This window comes from Perca flavescens, chromosome 21 (genome assembly GCF_004354835.1).
Source record: "Perca flavescens isolate YP-PL-M2 chromosome 21, PFLA_1.0, whole genome shotgun sequence".
Taxonomy (NCBI): Eukaryota; Metazoa; Chordata; class Actinopteri; order Perciformes; family Percidae; genus Perca; species Perca flavescens.
The window spans coordinates 22214283-22234554 of record NC_041351.1 but is presented as its reverse complement, the minus strand read 5'-3'; the positions used below and the strand labels follow the sequence as shown (position 1 = coordinate 22234554).

The following is a 20272-nucleotide window of genomic DNA, read 5'->3' as shown; positions in this document are numbered from 1 at the left end:
ATCCCACACTGAAAAAAATGATTGTTTGGCCTTGTAAATATTACATTTATTACACAATTAAATTCTACTAGAAATTATCATTTCAGTGGTTTTACTTAAAAATGTTTAGCTTTATTTAATGTGTTACTTGGTATTTATATATAATTTTGTATCGTCATTTTTATATGTAAATTTTAATTAAAACACCAAGTAATATTTACTTAACTATTGTGTTGAATGTATTACCTGCCAAAATCAATTGAAATTTACTTGCAACTGGGAGCAAGTTTGGAAAGCTCCGTTGGTGACGTCAGAGAAGATTTTGCGCACGTTACTTCACGTAACACACCAACAGGTCAGGACCGGTCAGGACGAGGACAGCAACTTTTGAGCAGAAAGGACAGTTTGGGAATTCATAAGCCATTTTGAAGTGGGAATTCGTGGATGTGGAGCCACGTGAGTATGTTTATATGACTGTTTAACATTTCATGTCCCCGCTTTGTTTGTCAACTTAAGTCAGTGTTTTGGTATCGAAAACGTGGTTGAGCAGTTTAGCCAGCTAACGTTAGCTAGCTTGTTATCATGCTAGCGAACTTGGCACGGTTTCGCACGTGGCACACATCACTACTCTTTGTTGCAGAAACAATATGTCTTTAAGTTGCTTAATTGGAGCTTCAAATTCGCCTTTTTGAATGTAACATATGGCACTGATGTAACGCTACCGTTAAGTTGTTTTCTTTTGGGAGATGGGGGCAGTCCGTCCGCTCCGGCTGGACAAATCACACACTCCGCATTTATGCAGGGGATTGGTAAACCACAGCTAGCTAAGTGGTATAATCATTTTTCAAATCTGTTGAAATGCTTCTACTTAACTGAGCCATAGTACCGCTATATTTCCATGAGCAGTGCGTCCACGAAGCTTGTTCGGTGTATTTATTATTTATTTTTTGTTGGATATTGTTCTTAATGCAGTGTGAGATGCGCGCTTGTTGGTATCTGTGGAAACACGACAGTCAGTGTCTTTATTTATGTCACCTCGACAAAAAAAAATCACACATGTAACAGTCTTGTCTGGCTGCTCTATCTATAAAACTTAGCTATAGTTTGTGTGAGTGATGCGGTCCGTGGAGTTTCACTGGAGGTTCAACGAGAGGAGATATTAGTGGTGGATAACTTACTTTACAGTCTTATTTAATGGGATCATTATATAAATTATTTTATTTGTGATATGATATTTGTAAATATTTCTACAGTAACTTGTAATATTCTGTGTAATAGTGTTTTTATCCAGCTTCATATTAATTTAAATTTTTCGTGTAGTAAGTACACACATAATGGTGGTGAGGTATGTCTGCTAGGTGTATTTGGTGTACAGATGCATATGGGAATGTCTACTTGGATGTGGTTATTGGTCATTAATGACAGTTAACGTAAGCTGACTAAGTAATCAACCAATAATTTTACCTTACTAATTATAAAAAATGCTGTATTCAGTCTGGCTTTGTATATTAGATGAAGTATCAGTACTATGTTTAGTTTGCTCAATTAATTACCCAATCTTTAATTATCTATAAGCCTGATTAGATTAGATATTTTTTTCATTTATGCAAAAAATGTGCAAAATAATAGGGCTGCACAATTAATCGAATTTTAATCACGATCACGATTTTGGCTTCCCACGATCAAATTTGCATGTTCGAGCGATATTTAAAATGCGTCATACAACGCTCATTATCAAAGTTTTTGCAAAGCCACTCTAGCGCTCCATAAACCACTCTCTGATCACGTGCCTCTGTGAGCCAATCAGAGTTGTTCCCTGCACCGCGGAGCTTAGTGTCTAGATGTGGACGTCACAGAGGACAGAGGAGTAACGGGAGGAAAACTCCACAACAGGTAGCAGTCGGTCATTATAAGCCGGTCACAATGTTTACCAGTTTACTAGTAAACGCAACATTATGTCCCGTATGTTTTGTTTTTCAGACAACAGTAGTGACTATAGTGCCAGTTTGTGTCTGTTAGCTCATAGCTTTAGCAGCAGACTCTTGGACGTCCCGTTGTTGGAAATACATTCACACTACACCGTTTGGCTGTCAGCTTTTTAGCTGTGTTTAATCCAGTTACTACTGTGGCTAACAGTAGGCTAACGTTACCTGCTGTGTAACGTGTTATTAGTGTTTACTGTAGCTAACGGTAGGCTAACGCTACCTGCTGTGTAACGTGTTATTAGTGTTTACTAGCGTGAAATGCAGCGATGTTTATGTTGCCTCTAACGTGGGTTTCGTCTCTTTTATATAGACCTTAGTGGTCCCCTAATGCTGTATCTGAAGTCTCTTTTATATAGGCCTTAGTGGTCCCCTAATACTGTATCTGAAGTCTCTTTTTATATAGGCCTTAGTGGTCCCCTAATACTGTATCTGAAGTCTCTTTTATATAGATCTTAGTGGTCCCCTAATACTGTATCTGAAGTCTCTTTTATATAGACCTTAGTGGTCCCCTAATGCTGTATCTGAAGTCTCTTTTATATAGACCTTAGTGGTCCCCTAATACTTTATCTGAAGTCTCTTTTATATAGACCTTAGTGGTCCCCTAATACTGTATCTGAAGTCTCTTTTATATAGGCCTTAGTGGTCCCCTAATACTTTATCAGAAGTCTCTTTTATATAGACCTTAGTGGTCCCCTAATACTGTATCAGAAGTCTCTTTTATATAGACCTTAGTGGTCCCCTAATACTGTATCTGAAGTCTCTTTTATATAGACCTTAGTGGTCCCCTAATACTGTATCTGAAGTCTCTTTTATATAGGCCTTAGTGGTCCCCTAATACTGTATCTGAAGTCTCTTTTATATAGGCCTTAGTGGTCCCCTAATACTGTATCTGAAGTCTCTTTTATATAGATCTTAGTGGTCCCCTAATACTGTATCAGAAGTCTCTTTTATATAGACCTTAGTGGTCCCCTAATACTGTATCTGAAGTCTCTTTTATATAGACCTTAGTGGTCCCCTAATACTGTATCTGAAGTCTCTTTTATATAGGCCTTAGTGGTCCCCTAATACTGTATCTGAAGTCTCTTTTATATAGATCTTAGTGGTCCCCTAATACTGTATCTGAAGTCTCTTTTACAGTGGGGGAAATAAGTATTTGACCCCTTGCTGATTTTGCAGGTTTGCCCACTTACAAAGAATGCAAAAATCTACAATTTTAATCATATGTACATTCTAACAGTGAAAGACAGAATCCCAAAGAAAATTCCAGAAAATCACATCATATGAATTTATTAAAATTGATAACCATCTGATGAGGAAAAACAAGTATTTGACCCCCTGGACAAACAGCAAGTATTCTGGCTCCTACAAGCCAGTTAGTCTTTCTTTAAGACACAGCCCCAATCCGAACCAATTATCTACATCAAATACACCTGCCTCACCTCGTTACCTGTATAAAAGACACCTGCCAACACCCTAACAACCAGCATCCAACATCACCACCATGGGCAAGACCAAAGAGCTTTCTACGGACATCAGGGACAAGATTGTTGATCTGCACAAGGCTGGGATGGGCTACAAGAGAATCGGAAAGCAACTTGGAGAGAAAAGATCAACTGTCGGTGCAGTTATCAGGAAATGGAAGAAGCACCACACCACCGCCAACCTCCCTCGGTCTGGGCCTCCACACAAGATCTTGCCTCGTGGGGTGTCCCTGATCATGCGAACGGTGAGGAATCATCCCAAAACCACAAGGGGGGAACTGATGAATCAACTGAAGGCAGCTGGGACCACAGTTACAAAAGAAACGGTTGGTAACACACTACGTCGTCATGGATTGAAATCCTGCAGCGCACGCAAGGTCCCCCTGCTCAAGAAGAAACATGTACAGGCCCGCATGAAGTTCGCCATTCACCACCTGGACGACTCAGAAGAGGCCTGGAAGAAGGTGATGTGGTCAGATGAGACCAAAATAGAACGTTTTGGCCTCAACTCAACTCGTCGTGTTTGGAGGGCAAAGAACACCGAGGACAACCCAAAGAACACCATCCCCACCGTCAAGCATGGTGGTGGCAACATCATGCTTTGGGGGTGCTTTTCAGCCAAGGGGACGGGACAACTCCATCGTATTGAGGGGAGGATGGACGGGGCCATGTATCGTGGAATTCTGGACCGACATCTCCTTCCCTCAGTGAGAGAGCTGAAGATGGGTCGAGGATGGGTGTTTCAGCACGACAACGACCCTAAGCACACCGCCAAAGCAACAAAAGAGTGGCTGAAGAAGAAGCACATCAAGGTTCTGGAGTGGCCTAGCCAGTCTCCAGACCTGAATCCGATTGAAAATCTTTGGAGGGAGCTTAAAATTCGAGTTGCCAGGCGACAACCTCGGAACCTGAATGATTTGGAGGCTGTCTGCAGGGAGGAGTGGGCCAACATCCCTGCCGAAATGTGCACAAACCTTGTCACCAACTATAAAAACCGTTTGACATCTGTGCTGGCCAATAATGGCTTTTCTACAAAATATTAACATGCTGTTTGTCCAGGGGGTCAAATACTTGTTTTTCCTCATCAGATGGTTATCAATTTTAATAAATTCATATGATGTGATTTTCTGGAATTTTCTTTGGGATTCTGTCTTTCACTGTTAGAATGTACATATGATTAAAATTGTAGATTTTTGCATTCTTTGTAAGTGGGCAAACCTGCAAAATCAGCAAGGGGTCAAATACTTATTTCCCCCACTGTATATAGGCCTTAGTGGTCCCCTAATACTGTATCTGAAGTCTCTTTTATATAGACCTTAGTGGTCTATATAAAAAGAGAAAGGGGAGGTAACCTTGCTCCTAATGATCAATATATATCATAAGGAGAAGATTCCTGATTGGTCCATCTGAGCTTTCATTTTCTGAAAGGCAGAGCAGGATACCCAGGGTTCGGTTTACACCTATCACCATTTCTAGCCACTGGGGGGCCATAGGCAGGCTGGGGGAACTCATATTAATGTTAAAAAAACTCATGAAGTGAAATTTTCATACCATGGGAACTTGAAGTTGTTGTTCGCTTTGGGACTCACACAAACTGTAACAAACACTGTGCTGCTAGATTCACAACTAGGGCTGGGCATCGAGAACCAATTCCTACTTGGGTTTTGGTTTCAAATCTGATCATGGGTTCCAAATTTTACATGCGCAAGTTTTGCTTTCCGAAGTGGCCAGGCGCTTGTTGTGTTGCAGCCATGGAGCACAGTAAGCGGTGCTCTAGTGTGGCTTTATTTTACATACTGACTGAGTGTGTGAAACTCCGCCACAGAAACCAGAAATGTATCTCAGCATAGTTTTTTTTTTTGTCTGTAATGCTCTTACATTACGTACACAAATTTAAGTTATTTCTTAAAGGAGTTTGCCATTTGTTAAACGCATCTTAGTTTAAAAATCATGCTAAAATACTTTTTTCAAAGGTCCTTGATGCTTAAACCTCGCAGAATGAATTTAGGTCTGGCAGATTATGCCGCTGCTCTTTTAAAGAGGTGGGGCCGTGGACAAACATGTGACACATACCGGAATTGACTGAGTTGCAGCGCCTCGCCCTTCTAAATTTTCTTTGGTGACTATTTGTACTGTATACATGGCTTATGTTAACAATTTTCATTTTTGTGCTGGTTTCTAGTTTTAACCATTTGTGAGGTGGCTGTTACATTTCTTGACAAGCTGCATTTTATTCGTCCTTTTTTGTTAACTTTACATAGAGCAGCAGCACAGATCCCTCTGTTGTACAGGATTAATAATGACATGACGTCAAAGTTTACTTATCAAATGTTCATTTTGGAATAGATCAGAAAACTTATGCGTGGATACTGATAAATCAGTCTGGCTTTAATATACATGAGGGAGTTCACAGTTATGTAGTGTTCTCTTTATAACATTCCACATGTCTCTGTGTTAAACAGCAACACGTGGAAAGCAGAAGGGATGGCATCATCCGCTGCCTGATGGAGTACCTTGGAGAGTCTGGAGAGGAACTCATCAAAGACTATCAGGTACATTTTGACAATTTGTTTTTGATACTTGATAAATGATTGTTCTTCAGTTTAGTAATATAATCTTAACATTTGTAAATTAATATCTCTACTTGTAACTAATTCATGCAACTATGTGGGGGGACAAATATGTTTATAGGACTAGCAAAGTTTAGGCTAACAAATGTTAGGGCATTACATTCATTCAATTATTTCAGCATTTAATTATTTTAAATCATTAAAATTTAATTTTTCATTAGAATAGAAGATTTAAGCCTGTCAAACCCAAAGCCGATGTTATTTCTGCTACACTGAATACAGTATACTTATTTGTTTTTATTTCATGCTTGGAACAAAGCAGATATTGTATTAACCAAGCTGCCTTCATACTTAGTCATACTTCAACCAATAAATAATAAATTCCCTACATAATAACTTGTCTATCTGTGTAGAAAGAAATTATCATTATAATCCATATTATTCAACATTAACCTAATTCGAGCTTATTTCTGTTGCATCATATGTAGACTGCATTAAATTGGCACTTACTTACTTACTAACCCTGTGCATCACCATATTCAGGAACTTTAAAAAAAAAAACATATTATACGTATGTTGCATCTAAGCACAGATTCACATGTTTTGACAGGATGTTAGCAGAGAAGCTATCAAAGAGGAGTATGCTGGGCATGTCATGAAGATCTTTGTCCTCCGTGAAAGTTCAGCAGGTGAGGACCACACCCCTGCAGATGTGTCCATCATCATCGAGGGAACTGAGGTGCTTGATGATTGCAGATATGTGGCAAAGGCTTGCCTTCGCTCATGGGCTTTGTCTATGCAATGAACTTAAGTTACCCACCAAAGATGAAATACACATTCGAAGTGTTTCAGAAGCTCTTTCTGGAGCTGGATGTCCTGAAGATCTCTCCCAAAGTACAGTCTCTACACAACAAACTTCTAAGATGACTGAATTTGCGCATGTTTCTGACCTTACTGTATTGTTTAACCTGCAGTTCATAATTATGGTGTTTAGCAGAGCAAAATGGTTTTAGAAGCAGCTATCCATCTCAAGTTAACCACTTGTTAATTCATTGATATGCATTATTACTGTTGAAGCATGTTTTCCAAGAGCCGTGTATGTATATTGTTATACAGTCCCTCCAGCAAAACGCGATTATGCGATCGCATAATTCAATGCATAATCAGTCAAAGTCCGCATATTTATGCATTTTTTCAAATACGCTGCATTAATTGCAGATTTCCGTGCAAAATATGGAGGGCTTGCATGATTTCATAATCCCCGCAATTTCGTTGCAAAAAAGTCACAAATATCTTAGCCAAAAAGTTGAAAAATGTTGCGTTTATTTCACACAAGAGCAGCCATTTCCCCCTGTTGCCATGGGAATGTTATGAAGTGACGTAATTACGCGATGTGAACATCCTCAAAAAACAGGGGTGTTTTCTCTTTTTCATCAAACCGCAGTTTTTGCAAGTTCTTGCAATTTTTGCAAGTTCCCGCAATTTCATCGCATAAAATTGCATAAATATCCCGCATATTCCATCGCAATTTTTAAGAAAACGTGCCGCATAATCAAGGATTTTTGCCCACAACAATCACAAAAAAACTCATTTTTCTGGAAGGAGTGGTTATAATGGTTCCCAAACTTGGGGTGAGGAAGCATTGCAGGGTCGCTTGGCGATTTTAAAACTAAGACACCACAAAGACTACAGCCAATGCCCAACTAGCACTTCCGTTCTACGCCTGCATGAGAGGAAATGTATATCCATATTATCATACTGATGTTGAAATAATTAATTGTATTTAGCCTGTGCAAGCATACAATACAATTAGGAAGTTATAAGTGCACTTATGTCTCTTGCTAAACTATTGCACTTTGAAGTGATACTTTGCTAATTTGATTGGACATGTTATAAAAGATGCTCTGCAGTTGATCTGTACACATTTTCATCAAGCGTTTAATGTTTTTTAACTGCCAATTTTAGATGTTTTATCTCAGTGTACTGTGTTGGAGTGATTGTAAGCTGTTGCTTTAATCTTTGCACCAGTGTAGTAAACACAATAAAGGTGCTGTTATTTAAAAGTATCTGTTTCATGTTTTGTAGCCTTATCTTAGGACCTTTAAGTTGATTTTATATAAATATCCCTAAAGTATAAAAAACTGAAAAGCTAATAACTGTTACATTAGTTTTGCTATTAGATGCAAAGGGGGTCAAATGTGGAGTAATATTTACTTAGAAAAAGCTAGGCAACAATTTCCACACGTATATTGTCAGTAAATTATATTTACAATTTAAGAATAGTTTCTATCTAAAGCACTTAAGCAAAATTTACTTGCAATTTTCTGTATATGTGACATTTTAATTACTATTCCTTAGTAAGTTTTACTAGTTTTTCACTAAATTTTACACACTATTCCTTAGTAAGTTTTACTAGTTTTTCACTAAATTTTACACACTATTCCTTAGTAAGTTTTACTAGTTTTTCACTAAATTTTACACACTATTCCTTAGTAAGTTTTACTAGTTTTTCACTAAATTTTACACACTATTCCTTGGTAAGTTTTACTAGTTTTTCACTAAATGTTACACACTATTCCTTAGTAAGTTTTACTAGTTTTTCACTAAATTGTATTCATGATTGCTTAGTACATTTTACTACTTGCTAGTTAAGTTTACTTGAGTGCCTTTGATAGAAACCGTTCTTACATTGTAAGTATTGTTTACTTGAGAATTTACTGTGTCAAATTTACTAAGAAATTCTGTGTGGAAATTGTTGCCTAGCTTTTTCTAAGTAAATTTCACTCCACATTTTTCTCAGTGCAGTAACTAAGCAGATTGTGAAATACTCAAACCAGCCCGTCTGGCACCAACAACCATGACACGCTAAAAGTTGCTTAGATCACCTTTCTTTCCCATTCTGACATTCATTTTGGAGTTCAGGAGATTGTCCAGACCTGGACGATACCCCTAAATGCATGTGATTGGTTGATTAGATAATTGCATTAATAAGAAATCTTACAGGTGTTCCTAATAATCCTTTAGGTGAGTGTATATCACAGTGTAGCAAATGTTTACAAAATCCTTAATAAAAAGCTGTTTAATTCAATCAACTGTGTTGTGCTTTACATCAAAAAAACGTAACTAATTCATTTTATTAGGTTTTTAAATACAATGTGTTCGAAATCATTATAGCAGGTCAATTGGATCCACTCGGGTATATTGATACACAAACCTGAAAACCACACCCCTACAATAAAATGGGACTGTACCCACACCCAAATAGACTAAATATAACTTGGACACCATCTGGCTTAGGTCGACTCTCTATTATCATGAAACAAGTGTACCAATGAAGAACTCTGTTCGGGGTAGGGCTGTCCTCGAATAAAGAAATTCTTAGTCGACTAACACTTTTACGATTTTGTCGACTAATCGATTAGTTGATTTAATTGACAGAGCTGTGCGCTTTGAGAGGTGGTTAAGACTAGAAAAGCACAATATAAATGTAGTTAATTAACCATCTGTAAAACTGAGTTTCTCCACAATTAATCCTGCAAAAGCACCCCTTTAAATCTTGTGTTTACCATAAATGTGCTCAGAAGTTTCTTGGAAATAAGTAATTAAGCATGAATAAGCATAAAAAATGACTAATCGACTAAAGAAATCTTAGTCGACTAAGACCACAACGACCGATTAGTCGACTAATCGACTAAGAGGTAATGTCCACCTCTGCTGAGAACAGAGAAACGTCTTTGCCTTCCCAACTGTGTATTATATTAAACGTTACCTTTAGTAGTAGTAGTAGTAATGATAATAATAAATACAAATCAATAATAAAAGTTTTTTTTTCTCTCCATAACCTCTTGAAATAGGAGAGAATACAACAAAGTACACGGAGAGATACATAAACACACTGTGACAAGCTCACGATTGTATTGCAATGATTTATTCCTCCACACGTAAAATACAACTAGCACTGCAGTTACCAAATGTAAAGTTACTTTGTGATTCGAAATTTGCGTATTAGTGTGGCAGAATAAATTCTTGCAATACAATCCTTGAGCGCGTAACAGTGTGTTTATGTATCTCTCAGTGTTTAGTCCCTCGCGGGAGCACTATGTTGGACCGCTTACAGCCGCAACATTGGTCAACAGAAAGTGTTCGCTCCCAGGCTCACCAGGTGATCAGGTGAAGCAAACAAAACGCTCAAACCGCGATGAAAACGCCCACCACCTCCAATACAAGTGCACAACACAATAATCAATAAATAATATAAATGAGACCATAAACAACATACAATATGTGGCTCCTACACTGTCGATGAGGATAACTAAACAATGATTGTTGCTTTCATAATATTTAATATCACACGACATGTGTTCTCCTGTAACCTTTGGCAGCAAAAAGTAAAAAAAAAAAAAAAAAAACATGCGGTGATGGCGGTAGTGGCACATCACCGCCGGTATTGCGGTGATGCGGTTATCGTCACAGCCCTAAATAGACCTAACAGAGATGGGCATTCAACTAGGAGTCAATGCATCAAATGTGGAGTTCCACAGGGAAGAATATTAGGTCCGCTGCCGTTTTGGCTCTGGGTGTGGTTTGTCCACCACTTTGGTCAGAACTGAAATATCTTATCAAATTTGAAGAGGATTGCCATACATATATTGTATAAAAATGTATTGTTCCCAAAAGGATGAATTTTAATGGCTATGGTAATCATCGCCACAATGATATTATTATTTTAATTTTTTAGTAAAATGTTTAAACAACTTTTGGATGGAGTAAATTTGTTACAGATCTTCAAGGCCCCCAGAAAATTATTATAATAACTTCTTTGATTGACTTTTTATCTATCGCCACCATCACGTCAAAGATTTAGTTTTTTTACCAAATAGCTGCAAAAAATACGATATTACCATTTGATTTAGTGCCAATTAACAAAAGTTAGCAATGCTATCATGCTAAACTAAGATGGTGAACGTAGTAAACATTACCTACAAAACATCAGCATGTTAACATTGTCATTGTAAGTGTAATCATGTTGACCTGAACACAGTTTTTCCTAATCACAAAGCTACTGTGTGGCTGCAGACTCTTCTTGTTATTATAATTTGAGAACAATTTGGAGTTGGCTTGTGCTGAAAACCTTAATTTTCAAAAAATTGTCAAAATTGACAGCCACAGACAACAAGACCTGCATAAGATGTACACAAATTAAACTGAATGTTTGAAGTTTGAATTTCATCAATACCGTGTAAGCCTTTGGCAATTAGAACCAGAGCAAATAATCCGGCAGAAACGGAACCACACAAGTAACTGCTGCTAACTCACTGCTGTTTTTTTATTACAATTAGCTTGGAATCATTCATTTAGAAAACAGTATAGTTTCGAATGATAACATGATCAGATTATATAATCTTTATAGGGTTCCAAAAAAAAAAAAAAAAAATAAACCATAGAATGGCACCAGTCCTTATTGAATAATCCAAAAAATGATTGCATTGTTTGGAGGAATTGAGAAACAGATGTCTGACCCATTTTTGAGTTGTGTTACAAAAACAATAACACCTTTTACTGTTATAATACACATGGCACTAGTTATGACTTCTAAAGCCACTATTTGTCTGCAGGAGGAGGCCTTTTGCCTACCCCCTAAAGTCCCTGTTTAGAGGGTAGTACTTTCTGAAAGTACAGTAACCTTTGGGGTGGGGTTTGCAGGGATAAACCTCGCTGATTGGTCAAACACAAACAGCGCGGCTGCTTCAACTTGCCGAATGCTTCATTCATTAAACAGCAAAGTACTAATCTCATTTATGACCATTTTAGGATGAGGGGAGAAGATTTCTCTTTGTTTGTTAACTTTAAAAGTAAATTTAAGCTTTGCTTTTGGCTTCCTGACTAAAAAAGGCAAAGATAAAGTGACAGATATTCGCGAGCCAGCGGCCACACTGAACTGCCAGCTGCAGACGTGTGTCTCAGGCGAGAGAGAGAAAGCCAGCGCTGCTGTGAATGAGAGAAATAAAACCGTGTTTTCTGAAGGTTTATTAGCGGTTCAATTTAAAGCATAATGAGACAAAATCTATGTTTTGGGGTATTTTTTACAAGTGTTTTTAGATGAAATGGGCAGGCACACCGAACTGCAAGCTGCAGAGTGTGTTTAACCTGCTACCACCAGCAGCCCTCATCCTGTCCATCTATGTTGCTTCAGCAGAATAATTTGCCTAATCTTAACAGGTCTTTAGAACGATGTGGAAATGCAGACAACATGGGCTGAAGAACCCTTCCAATTCCGTAAAAAAAAATTCTGGGGAAGTGCAAAAGCTTGGGTTGAAAAGCACCATAAGTTGCAATGTGCTCATTATTTATTTATCCCCATTATCATCTTCTATAAGCTCGCAGTCCAAAACTTTTGACTAAAACTGGATTACTAACATGGATCCAATTTCATACTCTCCTCATACCTCCCACTACCCTGGAAATCCAGAGTTCTTGCGAGAGCATAATTTGAATTTGCTCAGCGAGTCACTCTGGCATTCAGTAATGATGCTCATTAAGTAAGCCCTTGTAGCCGTGCTCCACCAATCACATCGGTGTATCTGATATAGGCGGGCCAGAGGTGAGCTGCAGACAGCAGACAAGTTGCATGTGCTTTATGCCAACCTCACACCGAGCAACTTTTCAAGCAATTCCATTGTCGCAGACTATTTTAACAAATTTTACATTATCGAAATAAAATCCTGAGAGTCTTGCTAGAGTTGGAGCGAGCTCCTGTAGTCTCAATCGTTTGGTGTAAGGTGGTCATAAAACTCAGTCTGAGTCAGTCTTTTTCCCGACAAAATGAAACGTGTTTGATATTATTGTAAGTTTTAAGTCTTGGTAGTGAAGTTAAATCACGTGAACATTGTCAACAACCAATGGGTGTGCTCCCTCAAATGCAACAAACGGCTAGAGCCAGTGCTGTTTATTGTTGCTATGGCGCCGCGCAAAGCTAAACACTAAAGAGGGAAAGTTGCCGATTTTCAACCCTTCTGAAGAGTGTCATCAAACCCAAGTCTTCAAAATGAATCTAGTTCTAGTCTTGCAATGTTTTACCCTGCAAGATCCCCAGTCTTTACATATTATGACAATCTTTAATGTTAGATGTGAGATGGTTGTCTTTAGATGTGAGATGGCGTCAGACTTTAGTCTTTTTAAAGTCTGTTCAGAGTCTTCTATGGTATGCATTATGTGCAGGGCGTGTGATTCCCTGTTGCCTGTGCTGATAATGATAATTTATCTGCCCTCCAGCAAAGGCGATGCAATCAATAAAGAACCAAAACACACACAGCAATCAGCGTGATGATCGCTCAGTGTGTGTGATCTGTGTTAATGAGAGCAATTAAACACTGACCTATTTTTAAGAAAAGGGAGAGGTAAAACTAACCTTGAACCCAAAACACGTCCACAGGACAGATGCATCTGTCATCTTTTCTCATTTCATTAATTTATCCTATCTCTCAGTCCACTCAGAAACCATTTGCCCTTTGGTGTATTGAATGAAAATAAGAGTGATTGAAAAACAGAAAACATGACAGTTCTTTTTACGTGGACCGAATGTAGAAAAGTGGTAAGGAAAACACCAGCATGATGGAAACCTACCAAATATTTTTATATAAATATAAAAATATGTATAAAAGTGTCCTTTTTCTAGTATTTGTGAGATTTAATTTACTAATTGTACGTACTGTATTCAAGCACAGTTTTAAGGTGCTTGTACTTTACACTACTTTAATAGTAGTGGTATTTATTTAGATGGATTAATCGACAATGAAATCAATCGTTAAGTGCAGCCCTAAAATAATGTGCTTTTTATTACACTATATGTATTTGACACCTGAGTTACTTTCCAGTTTGCAGTTTTACATACAAAACCTAGACTCTTATATTCATTGTTATAGATGGCACTATCAAAGTAGAGAAGTAGTTAAAATTAATCACACCTCAGCCATCTGAAATTCTGCTTATACGCATCAGCAAGAGTAAATGATCAATATTGTATGTATGAATGATGATGAACAGTCTAAGTACATCCTTCCATTTCCATACTTCTAAGATTGTAAATTCAGGACTGTGGTAATCGTACTGCTGTATTAACTTTTTTCTAACTTTGCATGTCTGCAAAGTTATGCTTGGCGGATAGCGTCTGACCTTTTACGCCGAAAACAGCTGCCTGCTGCGGCAGAAAACAAGTTTGATAAGAGCGCTGAGAGTGAACCAAAACAGTAAAGTTGCAGCCTGTTTAACCACAAAAATGTGCTTAAAGGCGCCGAAATGCTCCGTAGAGCCAAAGAGGAACTCGAGAGTTAGGTGATAATTCTCTGTGGGTTTGTCACCATGAGCGACCCTTTTGTATATACAAATAGTCATTTGAAATGCCGTTATTGTAAATATATCGGTTATTGCAGCTTAAGGGCACGGTCAAACATGCGCAAATGCAGGCGAGTGACCATCGCCTCGCATTGCAATATTCGTGCTGAATGTGGGCAGTGCAGCATTTACCTTGCACCACAGCGAAAATCACATATCACATATCACACGAAAATCCATCTTGTTAGGCTTCAAGTAATGCGTTTGTTTCTGAACTACCAGCTTACCGAAACCAATCAGCGTCCAGTTAGGAGCTTCTGGCAGATTGGTTTAGGTATGTGTGACGGCCGTGATTGTTCGTCCAAAACAACAATGTGTAACACGATAGACAGATGTTTTATCCATTAACCTGCCAGGTATTTCTTTTGAACGCGCATGCCCTTTTCCAAACGGTTTCTAATGACTTCTTGGATGTTTCTATGTAAGAAACCATCTGGCGCACAAGGTTAGTGCAGGATATGATGCATGTGAAAATCAGTTTGCTGTCTTGTGGTCCCTTTGAGTTGGGCTGGGGTCAACCACACACATTTCTTTACTATTGGTTGAGGCTGCAACTTCGCCAGTCAAAGTTTAACTCCACGCGACGCGAAGATGTGAATTTGCTTTGCCACCGGAAGCGAATGTGTTATTTGCCACTTCGCTCGCATAGAATGGAAATGAACGCTGTTCCTAAGCATCACAAAGCCACTAGCTAGCATTTGATCTATTCATATAAAAAAGCTGCATATTAGTGTCTATCTTGCAGGCTGTAGAAAATCATTTATGTTCTTACTGCATACAGATGGCTTTTGGTCCCTGACATTTGTCTTTAAGACATTGCCTCCTCCTAGCCAACAATTGTATTGCTCTAAAACAGCACCATGCCCAGAGCTTTGTTAAATATAAACGTAGGGACCAAAATTACATTACTTTGCTGTCATCCCCACAAGATTTGGGATAGACAATGCTACGCTACTGGGTAAAAGATCTGTAAACCTAACGTGGCTGATAAACTTTAGCTGTGATCGTCCGCTTACGCATTTCCCAGTCTGATTAGAGGAGAATAAAAAGATCATGTGTCATGTTTAGGAAGAAATTTCAACCGGGGCTTGAATTTGGTTTGTTAATTTACTCAAACAGTAATTAGAATACCCTATGAACAAATGATGCCCACAGGGAGTGGACACTATTCTCTGTGATCTAACATACAGCTGGGAGCTGCAACTTCCAATTTATTATAAAAGCATTGACATGTAGGTTACGGAAGACATAATAGTTCATAGAACCTCCAGCTACAGTGCTCAGTGCGATAAACTGAGTGGGTCTGAAGGACAGAGGAATCGTTCAACAGCACTTAAACATTCTGCAATTATCCTCGTACTTATGATTATATCCTAAGATAGAGATGTACAGAATGTATGTGTGTATGGGGGGGATGTGAAGGTTCAGAGAGTTTGATGTGATTTTTAATGTGTCCTGGAAAATAAATGGGTAACTCATTTAATTAAAATAAAGAGGTAAAAACACATACTGTAAAATATGGATGAGTCTGCAGAGAGTAAAAATTTGAAGAAAGTAAAACGATAAGAATTAAAAGAAAAAAAATCGTTTGACCTCGTTTCATCTTAAACATAGACCGCTCCAAATATGGAATACTGTGATTAACAGCTCATTAATTAGCACGTTCAATGTTAGAGAATAATGACATGCCAGCCTCTGTGTAATGTTAAAGTGCTCGTAATCAACCACTGATGATTAAGTTGCCAGTCCTATTTCCACAGCGCTATGGAGTAAGGTCTGGCTCCTTCACAGATACTTTCTGGGATAGGAGAAAGAAAAAATACGCTTGGGGTTGTTTGCATTTCTATAAACCAATCACAATCGTGTTGGGCGGCCCTAAGCTCCAAGCTGCAACCCTGGCCCTGCTAAATGGTCTAGGGAAAGAACTTGTTTTGGTGGAACATTTGCACCCCGCAAAAGAAAACGCCACATACAATATTAAATGAAGGTATCTGTTCACACAAAACAGTAGCGTGAGCCATTCAAATTAGCTGTATACATGGTTAACAGCATTTGCTCTTACCAGTGTATCGCCGTGTGCACTTCCTCCAATCCCACCAATCGGTCCCAAAACGTCCCAGTTAGAGAGGAAATGCCGTAAACATGTTCTTTGTAATTCTTTACAATCATCTACCTTAACAGATTGTGTGATACTATTGCACAACCCATACGGCCTCAAGAAACATTATTATTTAACATTTTGATTGATGTAGGCACACATTAGTTTTAGCAACGGTTTAGTCTGCATTTGAGGACTCTGTTTTGGTCTACCGGGTGCGCCAGATCGGATAAAGCTCTTTGTGCTTGTATGAGTACAGTATGCTCAAATATTGGCTGAGGGGAGAGGTTTTCAGTCCTGGCCATCCCCTTCATGGCAGACTGTACCAGACAAGCAAGTTTAGATTTTAGCCGAGCAAAGAGTTTACCAAATCACGCCGGTATGCCGTACCTGAGAATGCTCTCCAACACAGCCTGATAAAACAAAAAACATTACATGTGGCTTAGTGGTAGAACGGTGGCCTGCCAATCGGAAGGCTGGTGGTTCGATTCCTGGCCCTGCAGTCCCATGTTGAAGTGTCCTTGGGCAAGACACTGAACCCAGAGTTACCCTCGACGCTGCGCATCAGAGTGTAAATATGTTTGAATGTTTATCTGATGAGCAGGTGGCACCTTGTACGGCAGCCTCGGCCACAGTGTGTGAATGGTTCCTGTACTATGTGGGTAGACGTTAAGACTAGAAAAGCACTATATAAACACAGTCCATTTACACCAAACAACCTAATGGGCAATTTATGCTTCTGCGTTGAATCAACGGCGTGGGTATGTGAACCTCTAAAAAAATGTAATTACATGCCGCAGCGACGCAGTTCTTCTTGGTAGCGTTGCATTTCCCCTGACTCATTTCCTGGTTCTCCTTCTTCATAAACAACATGAAATCAAGGAGAGGGTTAACTTTTCCTGCTACAGATTTCCCACCGTGGTCAGAAAGCACAGGGAAGACACTTTGTTTCTCCCACTATGACTCTAGAGTCGGTACTCACTCCGAAGATAATCCCCGTCACTCTCTCACTCGCTCTACCACTAGGGTTGGGCATCTTTTGGACTTTAACGATTCTGATTCCAATTCCGATTCTTATTGATTTTCGATTCCGATTCTTTGAGTGGTGGAGTTGAAACGGGTCACATGCTTATTTCACAAATAAGAGGAAAGTTTTATTTTGATTCAAAAGCGGGTTGCAGTTTGACGGGCTTTTTCAACGTAAAATAAAGCCACACTAGAGCACCGCTTACTGTGTTCCATGGCTGCAACACAACAAGCACCTGGCTGCTACGGAAACCCAAACTTGAGCATGTTAAATTGAAAAGTGAGATCGGATTTGAAACCAAATCCTCCAAACGATTCCTAAACGATTGCAATAAAGAAACGATTCCGATGGAATCGTAATTTTTGAAACGATTCCGATTAGGAATCGGTTCTGGATGCCCAACCCTATCTACCACACACTCCCCGCACACACACACATGCCGGCTCTGCTACTCTTAAAGAAAAACGCTAGAACGACGCAGACACCAACGCAAGTATAAACTTCAGTCCACTTACGTAGGCTACGGCGAAAGCCCTGTGTAGAGCTCCTGCAGGAGCATTGATCCCGCTTAAGGGTCTTACGTTAAAAAAAAATGCTGTCTTTGCTGTAAACAGGAGCACAAATAATCAACATGTACTTGACTTGTGACTGAACTCTCCCTAGGTCGATGCACTCTCCACATATACACACTGAGGGATCAGCCACAGCCGGAGAGCAACAGGGTAGGGTAGAGCAACAGGGTAGGGTTCGCCCAGAGCAGAGAGAGACCTTTTGAAAGTAAGAGCGTTGTTGTTGTTGCAGTTGTTGTTGTGTCTCGCTCAAAGATACCGCTCCATCCCAAAAGCACAGCACATGATAACGGTACGTGATGTAGCTAAAGGGCAGCATTTCCCAGGCAGTCAATTTTCTGCTAATATTATGCAAGTACGTGAGTTGAAACAGCTAAATAGCTTGCTTATGCATTTGCTACACTGCTGGAAGTTATAATTCTTAAGATTTTCATTGCACCAAACCCCAGTTTTGATTTGATTTATGGACATTCAACATTCTGTATTTGAATTCAGCAACTAAACCATCTTTGTATAGTTTTTGTTGTTACTGTTCCACTTGTACACTATTCCTATGTGGAATTCATGTCACATACACACCAGGGTTTTACAGGGAATAATGCACGCACATACTGGATGTGAAGCAAAAGACATGAGTCTCGGGTGCTCGTGAATAATTTCAGGTAATGTGAATAAATAATAATAATAATATATACTTTATTAATACTGCAGGGCGAGATTACATTGTTGTGATATATATTCACACAAGCACACACTCAGAAACACAGGCCGAATACACACATGAATGAACAGGAGCTGTACAGTACACATGTAGCATGTATGGAGAGATGTCAGAGCAGGGGGCTGCCCCAAAGAAATGGATTCTTGGTTGGATCATGTTCAATCTTGGATCTTGACTTTGCGTAAACATCACACGCCACTTTCCTAAAGCCAAATGGCGTGTTTTCTGTACGCATTTTGAGCGTACAGATTTGAAAATGCGGGATGTGATCCCGGCTCTCCTGGGTGAAAGTCCTGTGTTTTACCCATCCACCACCTCAACCAACCTCCCTCTGCAGACTTACGTCTTTCATACTACTCGCAATGGCCAAAATTCACACGTAATGTAGGTCAATGGCGGCCAAATTGCGTCGATAAACACGCTAAAAAGCAATTATGCGTCTTGATAACACACAAATTGGCGTGTCATACATACGCCACTTTATGAGATCAGTCTATGCTGAAAGTCTTAGGGCGCTTTCACACCTATAGTTCGGTTGACTCTGTACAATTCTTGGGTGAAGTTGCAACATTGTTGCATTTTTCATTTGGTTCGGTTTGCTTTCACACTGCACTTTGTCAAACAGCACCAAACACTGTAAACACACGTCAAGCGATCGAGACGGTTAGTTGTTTATTGGACCGAATATCCCAAACTCGCCTTATAACGTCTTGGGTTTTCTGGTTCTGCTTTAGTGTTTCTAATATTTTAGAGGGTTAGGGTTACAAAACAACGTGCGAGACGATGATGTGTTGTCACACAGACGACCAGCGATGTGTGCTCAGAGCAGCGTACGGATCTGAAAGTTATCATCCCTTAAATCATATATAAGTCCGTAAATTGTGCACAAGGTTGAAATTGCAGGATGGTAAATGCTCTGTTTTTGGTTCACTTCCTGTATTTGGGTCGGATCGCGTTGTCACCTGAAGTGAACCGAACTCTAGTTCACTTTGAAGCGAACCGAAGACCCCCCGTTTTCAAGAGTTCAAGAGTTTCAGAGTACGTTTGTTTGATCCGTACCGAATGAGCTTTCACACCAGCCCAAACGAACCGGGCTATCCGACCAAACACTCCACGGTTCGTTTTAATACATGGACAAAAACAAAGTTCACAGCTAACAAGCGTGTGGCTAACCTGCTATTAGCTAATTTTCGATTAGCCAAGCTAGCTTACAAACAAACAAGCTCAAACAAGCATGCGTTCAGTTGCAATGATTGTCCTCAGCAGACGATGGACAGAAGACAGCAGGAATGAATAATACTGACTGATGTCTGTCTTTCTAAACTTCACTCCGTACTTTGATAATCAGGAATATTATTTATTTCATTGACATTTTAGATTTGTTTCCAGTGAGATATTATTGAGTTATACAGTGACTTTGGTGTTGCAAACATTACTGTTGCTACTCTAGA

At 39.2% G+C, this 20272-nt stretch overlaps 1 protein-coding gene and 1 long non-coding RNA gene across 3 annotated transcripts in view; one reads left to right on the top strand and one right to left on the bottom strand.

Annotated features, from left to right (window-relative positions):
* The window catches only part of pemt (phosphatidylethanolamine N-methyltransferase), a 91414-nt gene that overhangs the window by 7408 nt on the left and 63734 nt on the right, over positions 1 to 20272 (bottom strand). The window lies entirely within an intron of this gene.
* LOC114548076 (uncharacterized) lies at positions 1735 to 6789 on the top strand. The gene is made up of 3 exons (XR_003691320.1): positions 1735 to 1872; positions 5908 to 5997; positions 6626 to 6789. It is a non-coding gene; the product is annotated as an uncharacterized LOC114548076 (long non-coding RNA).